The sequence below is a fragment of the Chiloscyllium punctatum genome, chromosome 3, assembly GCF_047496795.1.
Source record: "Chiloscyllium punctatum isolate Juve2018m chromosome 3, sChiPun1.3, whole genome shotgun sequence".
In the NCBI taxonomy this organism is placed as follows: Eukaryota; Metazoa; Chordata; class Chondrichthyes; order Orectolobiformes; family Hemiscylliidae; genus Chiloscyllium; species Chiloscyllium punctatum.
In genome coordinates, this window is record NC_092741.1 from 44,748,569 (window position 1) to 44,766,954 (window position 18,386).

At 40.7% G+C, this 18,386-nt stretch overlaps 1 protein-coding gene across 3 annotated transcripts in view; it reads left to right on the forward strand.

Annotated features, from left to right (window-relative positions):
• Positions 1–18,386, forward strand: part of pdss2 (prenyl (decaprenyl) diphosphate synthase, subunit 2) — a 179,343-nt gene that overhangs the window by 92,202 nt on the left and 68,755 nt on the right. The gene's annotated exons all lie outside the window — the stretch shown is intronic.

Below are 18,386 nucleotides of genomic sequence, written 5' to 3' on the forward strand. Positions count from 1 at the left end.
CTTTTGATCAGCAAAAAGCAGCGAGGCTAAAATGTTGTTTGGTTTCAAGAAGGAATTAAATATAGTACTTGGCGAAAGGGATCAAAGGCTGAGTGGAGAATTAGGAATAGAGTATTCCTGATTGCATTAGATAATCAGCCATGATCGTAATGAATTTTGTAGCATACTCGAGGATCTGAATAACCTTCAACTGCTCCTATTTTCCACGTTTCTGGGAAGGCAATTACTGTGAACCTTAAGAAGCTTTCTTACTCTTAGCTCATTTAGAACAGCAAAGTTAACTTTATACATTGCTATGTCCAGTTAGCAGCTTCCAACAAATTGACAGCAAGCTATGAAGAAAATCATTTGAGGATATGAAAAATCCTGTTTAAACTGTTGTTTTAAACCTCGTTAAGCAGCTTTTATCTCTGCTACATGTAGGTGTGTTGAGGTTCTGTGAATTTATCTCTGATTATGTAAAAGAAAATGATATGGTAGGAGAGGAGCTGAGTCTGAAGCACATCTGATTTATCAATCCATGCAACAAGTTTATACTCCAAGGCATACATTTGGAGGAACTGGCTAAGATTGGCAGTTGCGATTAGGCATGCCAACAGTTAATTAGCAAATTTATTGTCAAAAAAATGGTTGTGGTGCGGGAACGTGCAGTTATTTTCAAAACATTATTGTAGTATCGTCAGTAACAGATGGAGGCTTACTCCCATCCATCTGCACAATACATTCATCTCCATTTGTATTTAGGGGCAACAATTAAATATGAAATAGAGGGATTTCTATCTTACACAATTTTAATGAAATGCAAATCTCTTTGATTATTGCCGAGGGTAACATTAGCTGAGTCAATTATTCTTCCTCAGGCATTTATTTCCCTGTGGATGGCATAAGTGTATTTCCTGAAAGAAATATGTTGGATACATTTTTAAAAAGATTTTCAGGGTTCTGTAGACTTTTGAATTTATAGCAAAATTCCTCCTATTGTGGTGTGAGACAATGAAGTGCAAACAAACTTTGACTGTTTATTAACATTATTTTATGTAATTAAATGCATTTGATAAGGGTCAAGATGCCTAGCTGATGGCAGATATTGACACTAGTAAAGAATGGCACTTCCATTATGCAAATAATGTAATAATCACAAAAATCCACATGAACAGATGGGTCTTTAGATAATTTTTAAAAATGCAGAATATTTTTGAATTAAAAATGAAATTTCATTTTCAGTGTCTTGGAATTAATAGTTAACTCCTGAAAATTTTTGCAACAGTTAATTTTTACTTTAGATTTCTTATTTCCCTTTGTAATGTTAAGTGATGGATACAATCTCTGTGCAAATGTTTCGGTCTTTTGAATGCAACATTTCTGTTTGGAACTGTTCCAATTGGCTTTTCCAGGCACAAAGTAATGCTTGTGATATGTAATCATAAGTTACAATACTGAATTTTAATGGAATGATTGCTGGGCATTTTATAGACTAGAGGATTGCTTGATTGCCTTGGGTGGGGGAGGGTGGCATTGACAGTTCAGTTTTTGTTTGCTGAGGAGGGTAATTATGATGGAGTTCTCAATTTTACATTGTCTACAGAAGGAATGGGTTCAGAACCTTAACGTCCTTTTGATTCCATAATTCTTTATAGCTTTAAACCTTTTTCAGAGGCCCAAAACAAAATTCAAATGTATGTCTGAAGAGCAAATGGGCCATCAAAGACCAATTCTCATACATTTTAACTTGTACAAATTGATTTGAAAGGTTCTTCATCAATTGCTCATAATAATCACTGCATAGATCTGTGTATATACACAAGAAGGAAGTGATAAGTACTTTTGACACACAGACTAGAAATCATTTCATTCTGTTGGTCAAAACTTATACATTTTGAAAGTGTATACATTTATACATTTTGAAAATTTCTATAATTATTATTGAGGTAGCTTAATGATTTTCTTCCGCAATGTGTTGGCACTGATGTGTATGTTTCAATATCGGACTGTGGGGTTTGATAGCTACTGCTTGGTACCAGCTTCAAAAACAGAAATGTTCTGTGTTGAAATTCAAATTTGACCTAACATTTTTCTTTTATTCATTCATGGGATGAGGACGTCACTGCTTAGGATGTCATCCCAGAGAGCAGTTAAGAGACAACCACATTGCCATGAGTCACATCGAAGCCAGACCAGGTAATAATGGCAGTTTCTCTCCCTAAAGGACTTTAGTTAACCAGGTGGATTTTTCCAACAATAGTTTATGGCCATCATTTGACTCTTAATTCCAGATTTTTACTGAGTTCAAAGTCCACCATCTGCTGTGGTGGGATTCAGACTAGATGCCCAATTAATACCTGGTTCTGGATTAACAGTCCAACAATAATACTATTAGGTCATCACACCCCCACCATGGAGTCATGGAATAGAAATTTAAGGTGGTTTAATACTTTTGGTTTTTAAGAAATGATAGCCAAACCTCCCTCAACATTAATACAGGATCATCATTATAAATTAACATCCATTAATAAAGCATACTTCCTGGAAAAAGAAATCATTCCTACTGTGCATGAGGAGTTTTGTTGTTTGCTTGTTTTGGTTAACAGAGTTCATCCCCCAGATGATGGGTCTCACCTGACATGGTAATGTACTGATTATAATATTGGTCTGTTGACATAGAATTTTGAAAATTCAGATTCCACCCTGTTAAGTTGTGAAACTGAGTAATATTTTGACCAGAAAACATGTCCATATTGCACAGAAGGGAAGTGGGGGGGGGGGGGGGGGGTAAAGGAGAACAGTGTTCGTCATTAGGGACTCAATAATTAGAGAGTCAGATAGAAGGTTTGTTGGGAACGAAAGAGACTCACGGTTGGTGTGTTTGCCTCCTGGGTGCGAGGGTCCGTGATGTCTCGGATTGTATCTTTGGGGTCCTGAAGGGAGAGGGTGACCAGCCCCAAGTCACGATCCACATAGGTACCATGACATAGGTAGAAAGAGGAATAGGGATGTAAGGCAGGATTTCAGGGAGCTAGGGTAGAAGCTGAGAGCGAGAACAAGCAGAGTTGTTATCTCGGGATTATTACCCATGCCACATGATAGTGAGGTGAAGAACAAGGAGAGATATTAGCTGAACACGTGGCTGCAGGAATGGTGTAGGAGGGACGGTTTCAGGTTTATGGATAATTGGGGCTCGTTCTGGCGAAGGTGGGACCTCTACAAACAGGACGGTCTTCATTTGAACCAAAGGGGTGCTAATATCCTGGGTGGGAAATTCGCTAGTACTATTCGGGTGGGTTTAAACTAGCTCAGCATAGGGATGGGAATCTGTGTTGTAGTTCCAGTACACACTGAGAGTAGGGATGATACCTATCAAAGGCATGCAATATCTGTTCCTTAAACGAGTTCCACATTTCGATTGTCCCCATCCCTTTGGATAGTGCTGTTAAGCTGGCATATGGTGTGTTAGGTTTTATTGGTAGAGGGATTGAGTTCCAGAGCTGTGATATCATGCTGCAACTGTACAAAACGCTAGTGTAGCCTCACTTGGAGTATTGTGTGTAGTTCTGGTTGCCCTATTACAGGAAGGATGTGGAAGCATTGGAAAAGATGCAGAGGAGATTTTCCAGGATGTTGCCTGATCTGGAGCAAAGGTCTTCAGAGGAAAGGCTGAGGGACTTGGGTCTGTTCTCATTGGAGGAAAGAAGGCTCAGAGAGAATTTAGTAGAGACATACAAGATGATCAGAGGATTAGGAAGGGCGGACAATAAGAGTCATTTTCCCTAGAATGATGACATATGTTTCTACGAGGGGGCATAGCTACAAGTTGAGTGGTGATAGATTAAGACAGACACCAGAGGCAGGTTCTTTACTCAGAGTGTGATAAGGGCGTGCAATGCCCTGACTGCCAATGTCCGTCAGGCAGTCAAGGGACTTGCAAGGGATATAGAAAAGGAGATTTTATGTTATATATAGGGAAAACGGGTGGTTAAGAGTATTGTTGGCCCTTACAGAATGATTATTTTGCTTCAGTATTCACAGAAGAAAAGGAGGATAACCGGGAAAGACAAGGTAAATAAAGATAAATTATCCCCACTGGTTGAAATTCTAGGATAGTGTAGAATAGGACAGTGTGAGGCTTAGATTAGTTCACAGGTCGGTGCAACATTGCGGGCCAAAGGGCCTGTTCTGCGCTGTATTGTTCTGTGTTCTATGAATGTAACTTTTAAAAAGTTCTGGGGTTTGCATATGAAGGAACAGAAACTAACATGATCATTCTAAAAAGATGAAAGACTTATGCTAAATTTGTTAAATATTACCTTCCATGACACTGCAATCCTGTTGCTATAAAGTCTGTCCACCTGACGAAGATGCCTCGCTTTGAGATCTAGTGCTTCCAAATAAACCTGTTGGACTATAACCTGGTGTTGTGTGTTTTTAACTATGTTTATGTCAGTGTGACTTTAACAGACATGCCCACATGGGCCACTTATCACTTAGTACCCTTAAAATTGCCTATCTCAGATTTAAATCTAGCAATTGCGTGAGCATCGGCCACCATTTGAGGAACAGAGTTCCAAACCTCCAATACTGAAGCGTTTCCGAGCATATCTCCTGAATGGTAAAAACAAAGACTGCAGATGCTGGAAACCAGATTCTGGATTAGTGATGCTGGAAAAGCACAGCAGTTCAGGCAGCATCTGAGGAGCAGTACCGCTCCTTGGATGCTGCCTGAACTGCTGTGCTTTTCCAGCACCTCTAATCCAGGTATCTCCTGAATGGCCTAGCCCTAATTCTTAGACTATGAACCCAATTCTAGAATTTCAACCAGTGGGGATAATTTATCTTTATCTACCTTGTCTTTCCCTGTTATCCTCCTTTTCCTCTGTGAACACTGAAGCAAAATAATCATTCAGCAAGGGCTAGCACTACTCTTAACCATCCACTTTCCCGATATATAACATAAAATCTCCTCTTATTGTCTTCTATCTCCCTTGCAAGTTTCCTTTCACAATCCATTTTAGCTGCTCTTCTCAGCTGCTTTTTGACTGTTTGTTGAGTTTTGTATGTGTCCCGTTCCCTATGCTGTCCCTTCCACCTCAGATGTCCATTGTTGTTGTTTTTGTATGAGCTGGAGCTTTTCCCTTTCATGGGTGCAAATGACTTCTGAACAGCATTAAATGTTTCTTTGAACATCCTCCACTATTCCTCAGTTGTTTTGCAGATTAACAGTGCTTCCCAGGTTGCTGTGGACAGTCTCTGCCTCATCGCATTAAGATCTGCCTTACTTAAATTCAAAAGTCTAGTATCTGATCTTTGCTTATCTCTTAGAAATGCAACATGGAACTCGACCATGTTATGACCACTATTTGAGAAATGCTAACAAACACATAGGTCACTAATTAAATCAGACTTGTTGCTCAATACTGGATCCAATATTGCTTGTTCCCTTGTCACATCCAAAACATATTGCTGTGGGAAACTATCCTGGACACAGTCTAGAAACGCATTACTTTTCTATCAGGTACTTCTCTGTTTCTCCCAGTCTATGTTTAGGTTTAAATAGTCCTTTAATACTGCAATGCCTTTGCTACATGGTTGTCGTCAAGTATGTAGTGCTGGAAAAGCACAGCAGGTCAGGCAGCATCCAAAGAGCAGGAAAATCGACGTTTTGGGCAAAAGCCCTTCCTTAGGAATTCCTGAAGAAGCGCTTCGGCCTGAAAAATCGATTTTCCTGCTCTTTGGATGCTGCCTGGCCTGCTGTGCTTTTCTAGCACTACACTCTCGACTCTGATTTCCAGCATCTGCAGTCCTCACTTTTGCCTTTGCTACATGATTGCCTGGTTTCATCATTTGTGCAATCTCTCACTTCTGAGCTACTATCAGACACCTATCATGGTTTCAGTTCCTTTGCAGATCCTCAGTTCAACCCATAAGGTCTCCACTGGCTGCTTTCCTGCATTACATCCTCATTAGGGCAATAACCATCAATAAAACAGAGCTAATTTCCTTTTGATTAGAATAGAAGTTAAGCCTGAATTAAAAGCAAGGCAAAAAAATTAAGTTTGCAACACAGTGCCACTGCAGTCATGTGCAGAGAGGCTGAATTGGCTGGGGCTGTTTTCCCTGGAGCGTCGGAGGCTGAGGGGTGACCTTATAAAATCATGAGGGTTATGGATGGGGTAAATATTTAAGGTCTTTTTCCTGGGGTGGGGGAGTCCAAAACTAGAGGGCATAGGTTTAGGGTGAGAAGGGAAAGATATAAAAGGCACCTAAGGAGGTAACGTTTTCATGCATAGGGTGGTGTTTGTATGGAATGAGCTGCCAGAGGAAGTGGTGGAAGCTGGTGCAATTGCAACATTTAAAAGGCACCTGGATGGGTATATGATTGGTAAGAGTTTAGAGGGATATGGGCCACGTGCTGGCACATGGGACTAGATTACGTTAGGTTATCTGACCAGCACGGACGAGTTGAATCGAAGGTTCTATTTCCATCCCGTACATCTCTGTGACACTATGACTGCACTTCCCCAGGCCCTGACCTGACACTCCCTCCCCCTCCCTACACTTCATCTATTTCACTTTTGTTTTTTAAGGACACTTCTTGAAACCTTCGACTAATGTTTAAGAAGTATTTAGATGTGCATTTCTGATATCAAATCATGCAAGAATATTGGGCAAGTGTGGAAAATGGGATTAAAATAGTTTGGTGATTGTTTTGGACCTGCATAGACTTGATGGGCTGAAGGGCCTTTTTCTTCCTGGAGACTTTCATGACTGCTGAGATGGCTTGATGGCATACTTTGATTGACAATGCTCCTATGAAGTGCCTTGTCACATTTCCTGAAGTTAAAGGTGCTACATTAATATAAAGTGTGGTAGTAGGTCAAGCAGTATATGTTTCTTTCCACTGATGCAGGTCACCAACTCCCAGGCTTTTTTTTAGTTTTCTTTTTGCTTTCTGTTGCTCTTTGTTTGATGAAGATGCTGTTTGTGACATATTTAATGGGAAAACCTAGTTTATAGATTGCCCAGTCTGAATCTTGATCTGGACCCGTCGACGGTGGCAGTCAAAGGTGTATGCTCCCTTTTGCTTCTGTCTTGATAGGTAAAATGGATCTGAATATGAGCTTTGCCCTGTAAATCTGGCAATTTGAGCATCGGCTCAATCTGAAGAACTCAAATGTTGTGTCAATCAAATATCATCCTGAAAGCTCACCATCCTAATGCTGACTTTACTTCAAACAACAGGAATGATCACATGGCTTAATCTTGTCCCTAAGTAGCTCCTTTTTGTTGTCATGGAAACTAAGCGAATTGCAGGATAATGTGGAAGACGTGTAACGTAGATTGTGATGTAGAATTTATCCCAGTGTCTTAAGATTTTCCTGCTTCTCTCTGGCCCAACAAATAATTTTTCTGAATGTACTTGGTATATAAATCGACTGTCATTTTCACCCTGATGGTGTACTCACATTATAGTCAGCTTCAATTTTGCATTCCACAGTTACATGTTTCACTTATCACTATCTTGATGACTGGGTGCAAGGGATCAAGCAGGCAAAACGGACTTTGTTTCAGCAGTTTAAGGCATGCCTTCAGAGCAGACCTGATGCAAGACAAAGAGAAATGAGTCTTTCAACAAAACAAATGAAGCATGAATCTGGTTTCAGGCTAAATGTTTGCAACATTTGCTTACTCGTCAATAACTGCGCTGTAATGTAGAACGCAGTACAGAAGTTTGTGATAACCTCATGCAGCCAGAAGGAGGAATCCATCTTAAGGAAAATTTCCAAAATCTAAAGTACGATGGGAATAGGGACCAGCTTCTGACCTTATCTTGAGAAATGTATTGGAATTGGTCGTTGAAGGTCCAAAGAGTTCTATCATCACTAGAAACGCACTTAAATGGCTGAATCAAACCCTGAGATTAGTAAAGAATTCAGAGCAACAGCACCTAAAATGACAACACGTGGGAAAGTCCTGCTGAACTATCCCCATTAACATGGGGGGGAGGGGGGGTTTGTTCCAAGGTTTGGTTGCTGTGCCACAGATGAGTTAAGCAATAGGCATTGACTGTCAGGTTTAATTCTGTAAGTATGACTGTCTCAGACACCATAATCACCATTCCTGGTTATGTTCTGTCCAGCCAACAAGATGAGCCCACTAGAGGTGGTGGCACAATGTTTTAAATTGGAAAGGTGGTGTTACTTGTTCTGACTGTCCTCAATATTTACTTTATTCCACATGAAATTTCATGGCATCAGGTCAAGCATGATCAAGGTAACATCCTGCTGATGTTAAACAAATGTTCACAGGATGTGGGCATTACTTTCCAGACCATCATTTATTCCTCATCCCTAAATACCCTTCAGAGGGTGGAAGTGAGTAATCATCTTAAACAGCTGCAGTTCTTGGGGTGCACGGGCACCCACAATGCCATTTGGAAGGTAGTTCCAGGATCTTGACTCAATGACGATGCAGGAATGGTGATATCGTTCAAAGTGAGGATGTGTGGACCTTTAAGGGGAAGTTGCAGGTGATGATGTTGCCCTGTGTCTGCTGCCCCTGTCCTTTGAGGTGGCAATGGTCGCAGGTTTAGAAGACATTGTCGGTGGAGCCTTGTAATGCATCTAGTAGCTAGTACACACTGTCATACTACCATTCCAGTGATGAAGGGAGTGAATGCTGACGGTGGTGGCTTGGGAGCCAGGCACATAGCTTGTTTTGCTCAGGATGATGCTGAGTTTCTTGATTGTTGCTGAACTTGCACATATCCACACCAGTGAAAAGTATTTGATCACATTCCTGACTTGTACCTTGTAGATAGTGGACAGGTATTTGGGAGAGTGGAGGTGAGCTACTCACTTCAAAACACTGACCTGTTGGAGCCACTGTATGTATATGATCGAACCAGTTCAGTAGCTGGTCATTGATAACCAGAGGATGTTGACAGTGGGGCAATTCAGTGATGATGCATTGCAAGTCAAAGAGCACTGGTTAATAGTCTCTTGTTGCAGATGTTCATTTTGTGGTGTGTATGTCATACAGATGTTATTTGCTGGAAAGTTGCTCAGGTCTTGTTGCATTTGAACAGAGACTGTTTCAGTGTCTGAGGACTTACAAATGGTGTTGAAAGTTGTGCATCTATCGGTGAATATCCCAGCATCTGATCTTTCGATGGAAGGAAAGTTATTGATGAAGTAGTTGAAGATAATAAGACGTAAAACCCTATGCTGAGGAACCCTTGAGGAACTTCAGTCATTTCCTGAGAATGAGATGACTGACGTCCAACAACCGCAGCCACCTTCCTTTGTGCCAGGTATGACTCCAGCCAGCAGAGTAGTTTCCCAAGGATTTTCATTGCCTTCAGGTTTGTTAGGACTCCTTGATGCCGTACTGATTTAAGTGCTATCCTAATGCCTAAGGCAGTTATTCTCACCTCACCTCAGGAAAGCAGCTCTTTTGTCCATGTTTGAATCAAGGCTGTAATGATTTCAGGAACTGAGCGGCCCTGGTGAAATCCAAGCGAAACACATGCTGCTTATAGCATTATCAACAACTCCATTCATCAGTTGTTGAAGAATAGAAAGTAAACTGAGAGGGTAGTAATTGGGTGGGTTGGATTATCCTGCTTTTTATGCATAAGAGAAACCTGGGTAATGTTTCATGCTGTTGGACAGAAGCAAATTTTGTAACTCTGCTCCAGTAACTATTATGAAGACATGGGTGTACTGTACCTTTTAAGAGAGTTAAAAGCTAGCAAGAACTACCTGACAGCACCTAGTGTTCTGAAAAGATACCGTGTAACATGTGCTCCAGCTGCTGGGGTAGCTAGGGTAGCTGGTTGCCTGAAAACAACAAAAGATTCAAATTAGGCTAATCAGTTTAAATTATACCTCGAAAAATCCCAAACACCAATCCAGTTTGAATTTAGTACATTGACAATCTTAAAAACCAATGACACAATCCTATGCTTTAGGTGTATAAGACCGGGGAAATTTGAACAATTGGGAGGAGAACTGCCAAGCTAGCAGCATGGAAAGCCTGTCTGAAAAGTAACTCTCTTAAAAGGTACCTTTTTCGATCAGTACCCTGTGAAGCAGAAATCCCTAAGAAGAAGAAGAAAAGACAACAGGAATACAGAGAAAACTGAAAGCTGCCTGGTTTTGAGATCAGAAGTTTTGTTTTGTAAATCATAATTGGGAGTTTTATCGGATTAGTATTATAGAAGGGAAGGTAAAATATAGGTTAGAGAGGAGTTATAAATAGTTGTTAGTTAATTATTTTGTTATACTTTAAGAAATAAAGTTGTTAATTTTTACTTTAAATAGTTCTTGGTTTCTCGAATTCTCACATGTTACTGCACGGGATAAATCTTTTCTGTGTTGCTGGTTTACAGTAAGCAGGAGAATTTACCCCCTGTCGTAACAGAACTTAGCTCAGAGCATTTCTGTTTTTCTCTCTTAATAGATGCTGCCAGACTTGCTGAGTTTCTTCAGCATTTCTGTTTTAATTGTGGCTAAGGGTGCATCTATTTTCAGAAAGTAAATGTTCATTTCCATAGCTGATGAATCACTTATCTTCCATATTTAACACATGGAGGATGCATTGAGTGTGACAAGGGCACAAAATGCACACTGGTAGGGGCCCTCTGTCCATTCCCAAGAGTGACTCAATAGTGAACTAGTCAAGTCCTGAAGGACATAGCTGCCAGACTGCATCAAACAGTGAGAATACCATTGAGGAAAATCTTCATCTGCAGTAGTCTACTTTGTAGCAGATGCATCTGTCCATGATAGAATCAGATGGAGTGATGACTGCACAGTTTTTGAAGATAAGTCCCATCTGTACACTGAGAGTTTCCTATGTTATATTGTGTAACACTAACACCAAGCTGAAAAGGGCAGACCATAAACAATAAATTATAGGAGCCGAATAGGCCATTTGATGCACTGACCCAGCTCCTCCATTCAGTAAGATCATGGCTGATCTAATAATTCTCAACTCAAATATCCTGCTATTTCTCCCTCTACCGCTTGATTCCCTGACTGAGTAAAAATCTGTCTACCTATGCCTAGAATAGAACCCAGCCTTGACCACCGTCAGTGATAAAGAATTCCACAGATTCGCGGCTTAATCTGACAATAAATTCTTCCTCCTCTCTATCTTAAATGGGCCATCTCCTACTCTGAGATAATATTCTTTGGCCCTCGACTTTGCCAAAATGGAAAACAATCTTTCTGCAACTACTCTATCAAGCCTTATAAGAATTTTGCATGTTTCAATAAGGTCGTCTCATTCTTCTAAACTCCAATGAGAACAGGCCCAACTTTCTCAACCTCTCCTCTTAAGAAAATCCTTCCTGGAATCAACTTAATGAACCTTCTCTGGACTGTCTCCAATGCCAGTAATCCGGGACATAAGGGGACTGAATATGTTTACAATATTCCAGGTCATATCTGAGTAGTGCCTTCCTTATTTTATATTAAATTCCTTTTGTGATAAAAGTCAACATTCTACTTGCCTTTCCTATACCTGCTGAACCTGGATGCCAGCTTTTTGTGATTTATGCACAGGGACAAATCTCCTCTATGGCAGAGTTTTCTGCAGACTTTCTCAATTAAGTAATATTCAGATCCTGTATTCTTTCTCAAAGTGCATTACCTCACATGTTTACGTATTATATTCTGTCTGCCAAGTTTTTGCCCACTTGGTTAACCTATCTGTATCGATCTGCAGTCTGTTTCATCCTCATCACTTGCATTCCCATCAATTTTGTGTCATCCGCAAACTTAGTATATCCACTCCCTTATCCAAGTCATGAATATGTACTGTGAATAATTGTGGTCCCAGCCACTGATCCTGGTGGCGCTCCAGGGATTACAGGGTACCAGCCTCAAAATGTCCCTTTATCCCAGTGTATCCATTGGTTCTTCAGCTACTTCTATTAATATCCTAGGATGCAAACCATCAGGTCCAGGGGACTAATTGTCCTTTAGGCCCATTAGTTTTCCTAGTAATTTTTCTTGAGAGGCAGTTATTGTATTTATTTCTAACTATCCTGTTATCTCCTTGACTGTTTTGCTTTTACTGTGAAGAAGCATGCAAAGTTCCTCCTCTATTTCCTTGTTCCCCATTATAATTTCCCGAGCCTCATTGTCTAAGGAACCTATCTTGATTTGGCATCTCTCTTCAAGTTGAGATATATATATATATATTTGCTGTCTGTTTGTATATTGCTTGCTTGTTTACTCTTCAAATACATTTTCTCCTTTTTTTTAGTCATCTTTTGTTGGCTTTTAGAACTTTTCCAATCCCTAATTGATTATTAATCTTTGCCACATGTCTGTTTTTTTAAATTTGATTCTATCCTTAACTTGGTTGGTTAATCTCCTTCCTGGAATCTTTTTTTCCCTCATAGGGGTATGTATTTGTTGTGAGACACGAATTATTTTCTTAATTTTCTGACATTGTTGAATAACCCCAACATTTATGCTAAATGTCTTCAAATCCTGCACTCAAACCTGAGCAGAGTATCCAAGCTGACTCTGCAGTGGGTGTGCAATCTGGTGCATGAACTGTGTTCCCTACCTTCCAAATCTCCCTAATCTCCTCTTATAAAGAAATTTGAAGCATCCTGAAGTTCAAAAAGACATTTTTTATTTCAACAAACTACTGTTGGACATCAGTGTCAGGGTGAAATTTACACCTACAGCTTTTGCAAGATGTTTGTGTTTGTTTTTTACTGGAAATTTTAAAAAGGATTCTTAATTTAAAAGAAGCAGCAAAAGAGTTTCTCATGTAATGTGCATATTTAGCTTATCCTCTGAGTATAGTAGTCTCTAATTTGCAGACTACAGGCTGAACCTCTTGCATTTTTAGATTAAAGGCAGAGCATTAATACTTTTTGTTTAAAAAAAAATGTCCTGTCGTGACCGATTTTGCAATTGTTATGGAGCTATTGCATTCATTACTGTGTGGCTTTTACAAAATAATGTACACCATTTCTGTGGAGATACTATGTACCTGATCTCAGCAATATACTGCAGGGAAATCTGGGGTGAGCTATCTCAATGCACTCTGCTTCAATGCGCAAATAGAATAAAATCAGACTGGAGAAGACACACACATTGTCATGGAGCTTGCCCAGTTTTCTGCCAAGGCACATTTTTACCCAGTAGGATTGTTGCAAGTGTGCATAGCATGGTGAAGTCGTGGAAAAAGAAACACTGAAGAATACTTTGGATGCAGTTGTTCCATTTATGATAGTCGCTGTAGTAGTATTAAAAGAAATGTTAGCATGGATGCACTCTCCCAACTACCTATATTAACATTTTTCAAATCTTGCTTTTTTGTTCTTCTTTCCTTTTAGTTTGTCTGACTTTTTATTACACATACTCTTTCAATGTGATCTTTCCTTACTTTACATAAAAATTAAACATTTTCAATAAGCTTTCATCACTATATCTATCTTCGATATATTTTTTCCACTTCGTTCCATTTTTATATTATCTTCACTTCTTAATCTTCACTTAAAATACCCTTGTTTCAAATTTTGGATTCTGGTTTTATTTCATTCTTAGTGGTGGTTATATGGTCCTTTCCTCCTATATTCTAATTTCTTAATCAGATTCTTTATTGTTATTTCATATAGCTGTGTAAGTGAATCGAAGATAAATACAGTTTGATTTATTATTAAGAATATTGTTTTATAATATTTTCACCAACCAATGAAATTGAATTAAAGCAGAAGTATTCTTATCAGTATTTAATGTACCACTATTTAAAATGCATGTAGCTTTACAATTTTTAAGAAATGTTATTTGCACTTTTGGCATGACTTATCAAGATGTAAACATCACAGTGGGATTTTCTGAATGTGAAAATAATATGAATACTAAGAAGTGAAATTGTGCCAAACGAGGAGAGCAGTGTGTAGAAAAATTTAGAAACTAGTAATTACTTATTCTGATTCTTTTTAGCTGTATGTGAGTAATTACTTAGATGTGCAGAATCCCTCCCAAGTTGTTTTTAATACATTTTTAATTCTCAGAAGTAGAAGATGAAAACAGATCCGCTGGAGAATATGATGTAGGGTCAAAATAACTGATCCTATTTAATTTGTTTTGGATTGTTTTAAATTCGATACAAGTTACTATTTTAAAACCATGCTCAATTTTTAAGTGGGAGAAAGTGAGGACTGCAGATGCTGGAGATCAGAGCTTAAAAATGTGTTGCTGGAAAAGCGCAGCAGGTCAGGCAGCATCAAAGGAGCAGGAGAATCGATGTTTTGGGCATAAGCCCTTCTTCAGGAATGAGGAGGATGTGCCAAGCAGGCTAAGATAAAAGGTAGGGAGGAGGGACTTGGGGGAGGGGCGCTGGGAATACGATAGGTGGAAGGAGGTTAAGGTGAGGGTGATAGGCCGGAGAGGGAGTGGGGGCGGAGAGGTCGGGAAGAAGATTGCAGGTCAAGAAGGCGGTGCTGAGTCTGAGGGTTGGGACTGAGAAAAGGCGGGGGGAGGGGAAATGAGAAAGCTGGAGAAATCTGCATTCGTCCCTTGTGGTTGGAGGGTTCCTAGGCGGAAGATGAGGCGCTCTTCCTCCAGGCGTCGTGTTGCCATGGTCTGGCGAGGGAGGAGGCCAAGGACCTGCATGTCCTTGGCGGAGTTGGAGGGGGAGCTAGTGTTCAGCCACGGGGCGGTTGGGTTGGTTGGTGCGGGTGTCCCAGAGGTGTTCTCTGAAACGTTCCGCAAGTAGGCGGCCTGTCTCCCAATGTATAGGAGGTCACATCAGGTGCAGCGGATGCAGTAAATGATGTGTGTGGAGGTGAAGGTGAATTTCTGATGGATATGGAAGGATCCTTGGAGGGAAGTGAGGGGGGAGGTGTGGGCGCAAGTTTTGCATTTCTTGCGGTTGCAGGGGAAGGTGCCGGGAGTGGAGGTTGGTTTGGTGGGGGGTGTGGATCTGTCGAGGGAGTCGCGGGGGGAGTGGTCTTTCCAGAACGCTGATAGGGGTGGGGAGGGAAATATATCCTTGGTGGTGGGGTCTGTTTGGAGGTGGCGGAAATAACGAAGGATGATACGATGTATCTGAAGGTTGGTGGGGTGGTAGGGGAGGACCAGTGGGGATCTGTCCTGGTGGTGATTGGAGGGGCGGGGTTCAAGGGTGGAGGAGTGGGAAGTAGAGGAGATGTGGTGGAGAGCATCGTCAACCACGTCTGAGGGGAAATTGCAGTCTTCCATATCAGTCAGAAATTCACCTGCACCTCCACACACATCATTTACTGCATCCGCTGCACCCGATGAGGCCTCCTATACATTGGGGGGGGCAGGCCACCTACTTGCGGAACGTTTCAGAGAACACGTCTGGGACTCCCGCACCAACCAACCCAACCACCCTGTGGCTGAACACTTTAACTCCCCCTCCCACTCCACCAAGGACATGCAGGTCCTTGGACTCCTCCATCGCCAGACCATGACAACACAACGCCTAGAGGAAGAGCGCCTCATCTTCCATCTAGGAACCCTCCAACCACAAGGGATAAATGCAGATTTCTCCAACTTTCTCATTTCCCCTCCCCCTACCTTTTCTCAGTCCCAACCCTCCGAGTCAGCACCGCCTTCTTGACCTGCAATCTTCTTCCTGACCTCTCCGCCCCCACTCCCTCTCCGGCCTATCACCCTCACCTTAACCTCCTTCCACCTATCTCATTCCCAACGCCCCTCCCCCAAGTCCCTCCTCCCTACCTTTTATCTTAGCCTGCTTGGCACACCCTCCTCATTCCTGAAGAAGGGCTTGTGCCCGAAACGTCGATTCTCCTGCTCCTTGGATGTTGTCTGACCTGTTGCGCTTTTCCAGCAACACATTTTTAAGCTCAATTTTTAAGTGGATAAGTTACTTTGTAAATAACCACTGAATGAATAGAAGCATAGAGCGAACTCTTCATTTTGGGAAAAAGCATTTAATATGTTTTAGAGAGACGAGAGAGAAGGGAAGAAAAGTAGGAGATTAGAAAGGCAAAGCAGGCAGCTGAAAGAAGACTGGCAAACAATACACCAACAAACAGCAAGTGCTTTTATAAGCACACATTAAAAGTCAAAAGGAAGATGGGAGCTGTCTGCCTTGAGAAGGCTAGCTTCAGCTTGAAGTTGAAGGAATGGCGGAAAATCATAACATGCATCTTTTACAATAGCTCCTTTATCCCATGAGTGATAAAACTGCAGAACTAGTCACCACATGGTGGTTGAACCAAAAAATTTACTTGTGCAGAAATTACAGGGGAGAAAGGAATAGAAAGACACGTTGATATGGTGACGATAAAGTAAGGTAGCCGGAACTCATTTACAGCATAAATGCCACCTTAGACATGTTGGGCGTAAAATTCTACATGATACAATATTAAGGATGTCATGGAACAGTTGCAGCACATCCTTCTTGGGGAGAGGGCTCAGTCAGAAGTTGCAGTCCACATTGGTACCACTGTCACAGATAAGAAGAGGAATGAAGTCCTAAAAGCCGAAATCAGAAAGTTAAGGAAATTAAAAGCAGGACTTTATGAACAGTAATCTCAGGATTACATCCAAAGCCACATGCTAGTGAGCATAAGAACAGGAGGGTTAGTAGAATAAACACATGGCTGGAGAATTAGTTAAGAAAAGTGGGCATCATATTTCTGAGGTATTATGACCAGCGTTATATCTTAACAGGATTGGGACTGATGTGCTCGCAGGGATGTCTGCTAGTGTTGTTGGAGTTGGATTAAACTAACTTGTTGGGGTGGGGGGGTTGGGTGAAACCTGAAATGTATTCAAAATTTGGAGCAGCAGGTCAGGTAGCATCCAAGGAGCAGGAGAATCGACGTTTCAGGCATGAGCCCTTCTTCAGAAATTTCTCACCACATCACTGCATGAATGAAGACACAAGCCTTGAATTCATTTTTCTTCCACACAACAATTAGTAATTTTGTTAAGATTTACAGAGTTGATCATGTTATTTGAACACATATGGTCGTGGAATTGCAAGCCTCATAGAATACTTTATTTACCTTGTTTTCGAAAATACTGGCTCCACTAAAATTGTTCCATGAGCTAATGTTCACAATAAGCAATTTCTAGTCTATTGAAATTGCTTTTGGGTGAGTTTGACTGTATATAAATGATGCAACATGCTGTGCTAGACCTCCAAGTCATCTCTGCTTGAAAAGCTTTGAAGGTTTATGGTTTCAACTACATGGATTAATTTGGTCTAGTCATCTTCTGATGGGCAGATAAATCCAAGATCTTGGCACATGAAGCTAATTGAAGTTTGCATAATTTAATATTTTATTCCAGGATGTCTTTTCATATTGAAAGAAATGTGCATGATGGAACGTGTCCAATCTTTAACATGAAAATCCTCTGAATGTACAGTAAGTCAATTTTACTATGTTTTCATTGGACAGGCACATTCAGAATTTTGCATTGCCAGTCATACAGGTCATGTGGAATGTTTGTGTTAAGATTTACAGGCATGTTCATTTTAGTAAGTTTGGTTCAGTTGGTACCCATTGACTCAGGAGTTCATGAGTTTCACCCTTAGTCTAGATCTTAAACAACCAACTTATTCTGATATTCAGTGCTATATTATTAGAGATTTTGATGCAGTATTAAACTGAGGCCACTCTTACCTTGCCTGTGCACAGGTTTTCTGATGTTTTTGTTTTTGGAACGACACTTGCAGAATATCAAAACAGCTCTCCATTAGCTGAGAAATGCTTTGGGACATCTCAAAGGTATGGCGGGTGTTGTGCGAATGAGTATTTTCTTCATTGTCAGTGATAACCTTGGTGCAGAAGGTGTCTAAGGTTATGTCAGATTAGTTCCAGTACTCTCTCATGCCCTTGTGTTGAAATGCCTGGTGACCAATTGGTGTCTCCTAGTAGTAGTTGGCTGGGTTTCACAATTCATGCAGAAAAGCATGTGCATGATCTTGTTCAATTTCTTTTTTGACGTTCATAATAACTTAATGTATATAGAAAAGAATTTGTGTCCTTGACAACTCTCTTCAAGACTTCACCTAGTTCCACTTCATGCTTTTATCTCCATAACCATGAACTTTCTTTTCTCTTGAATACCTCCATTGAACCTGCCTCCGTTCTACACTTAGGCAGTTTCTGCATGAAAACTTTTCATCTCATGTCACAATAGTTTCTTTTGTATTGTTAAATCTGTGCCCTCTAATTCTTGTTTCTTCTGGCAATGGTAATAATTTCTCACTATCTACTCTGTGCAGACAGGCCATGAATTTGAAAACCTCTATCAAATCTTCTCTCATCCCTCACTGAGAACAGCCCCAGCCTCTCAGTACTACCCATACAACTGATGTTCCTTTTATTGAAGCATTTTCTTCAATCATTTCTGCAT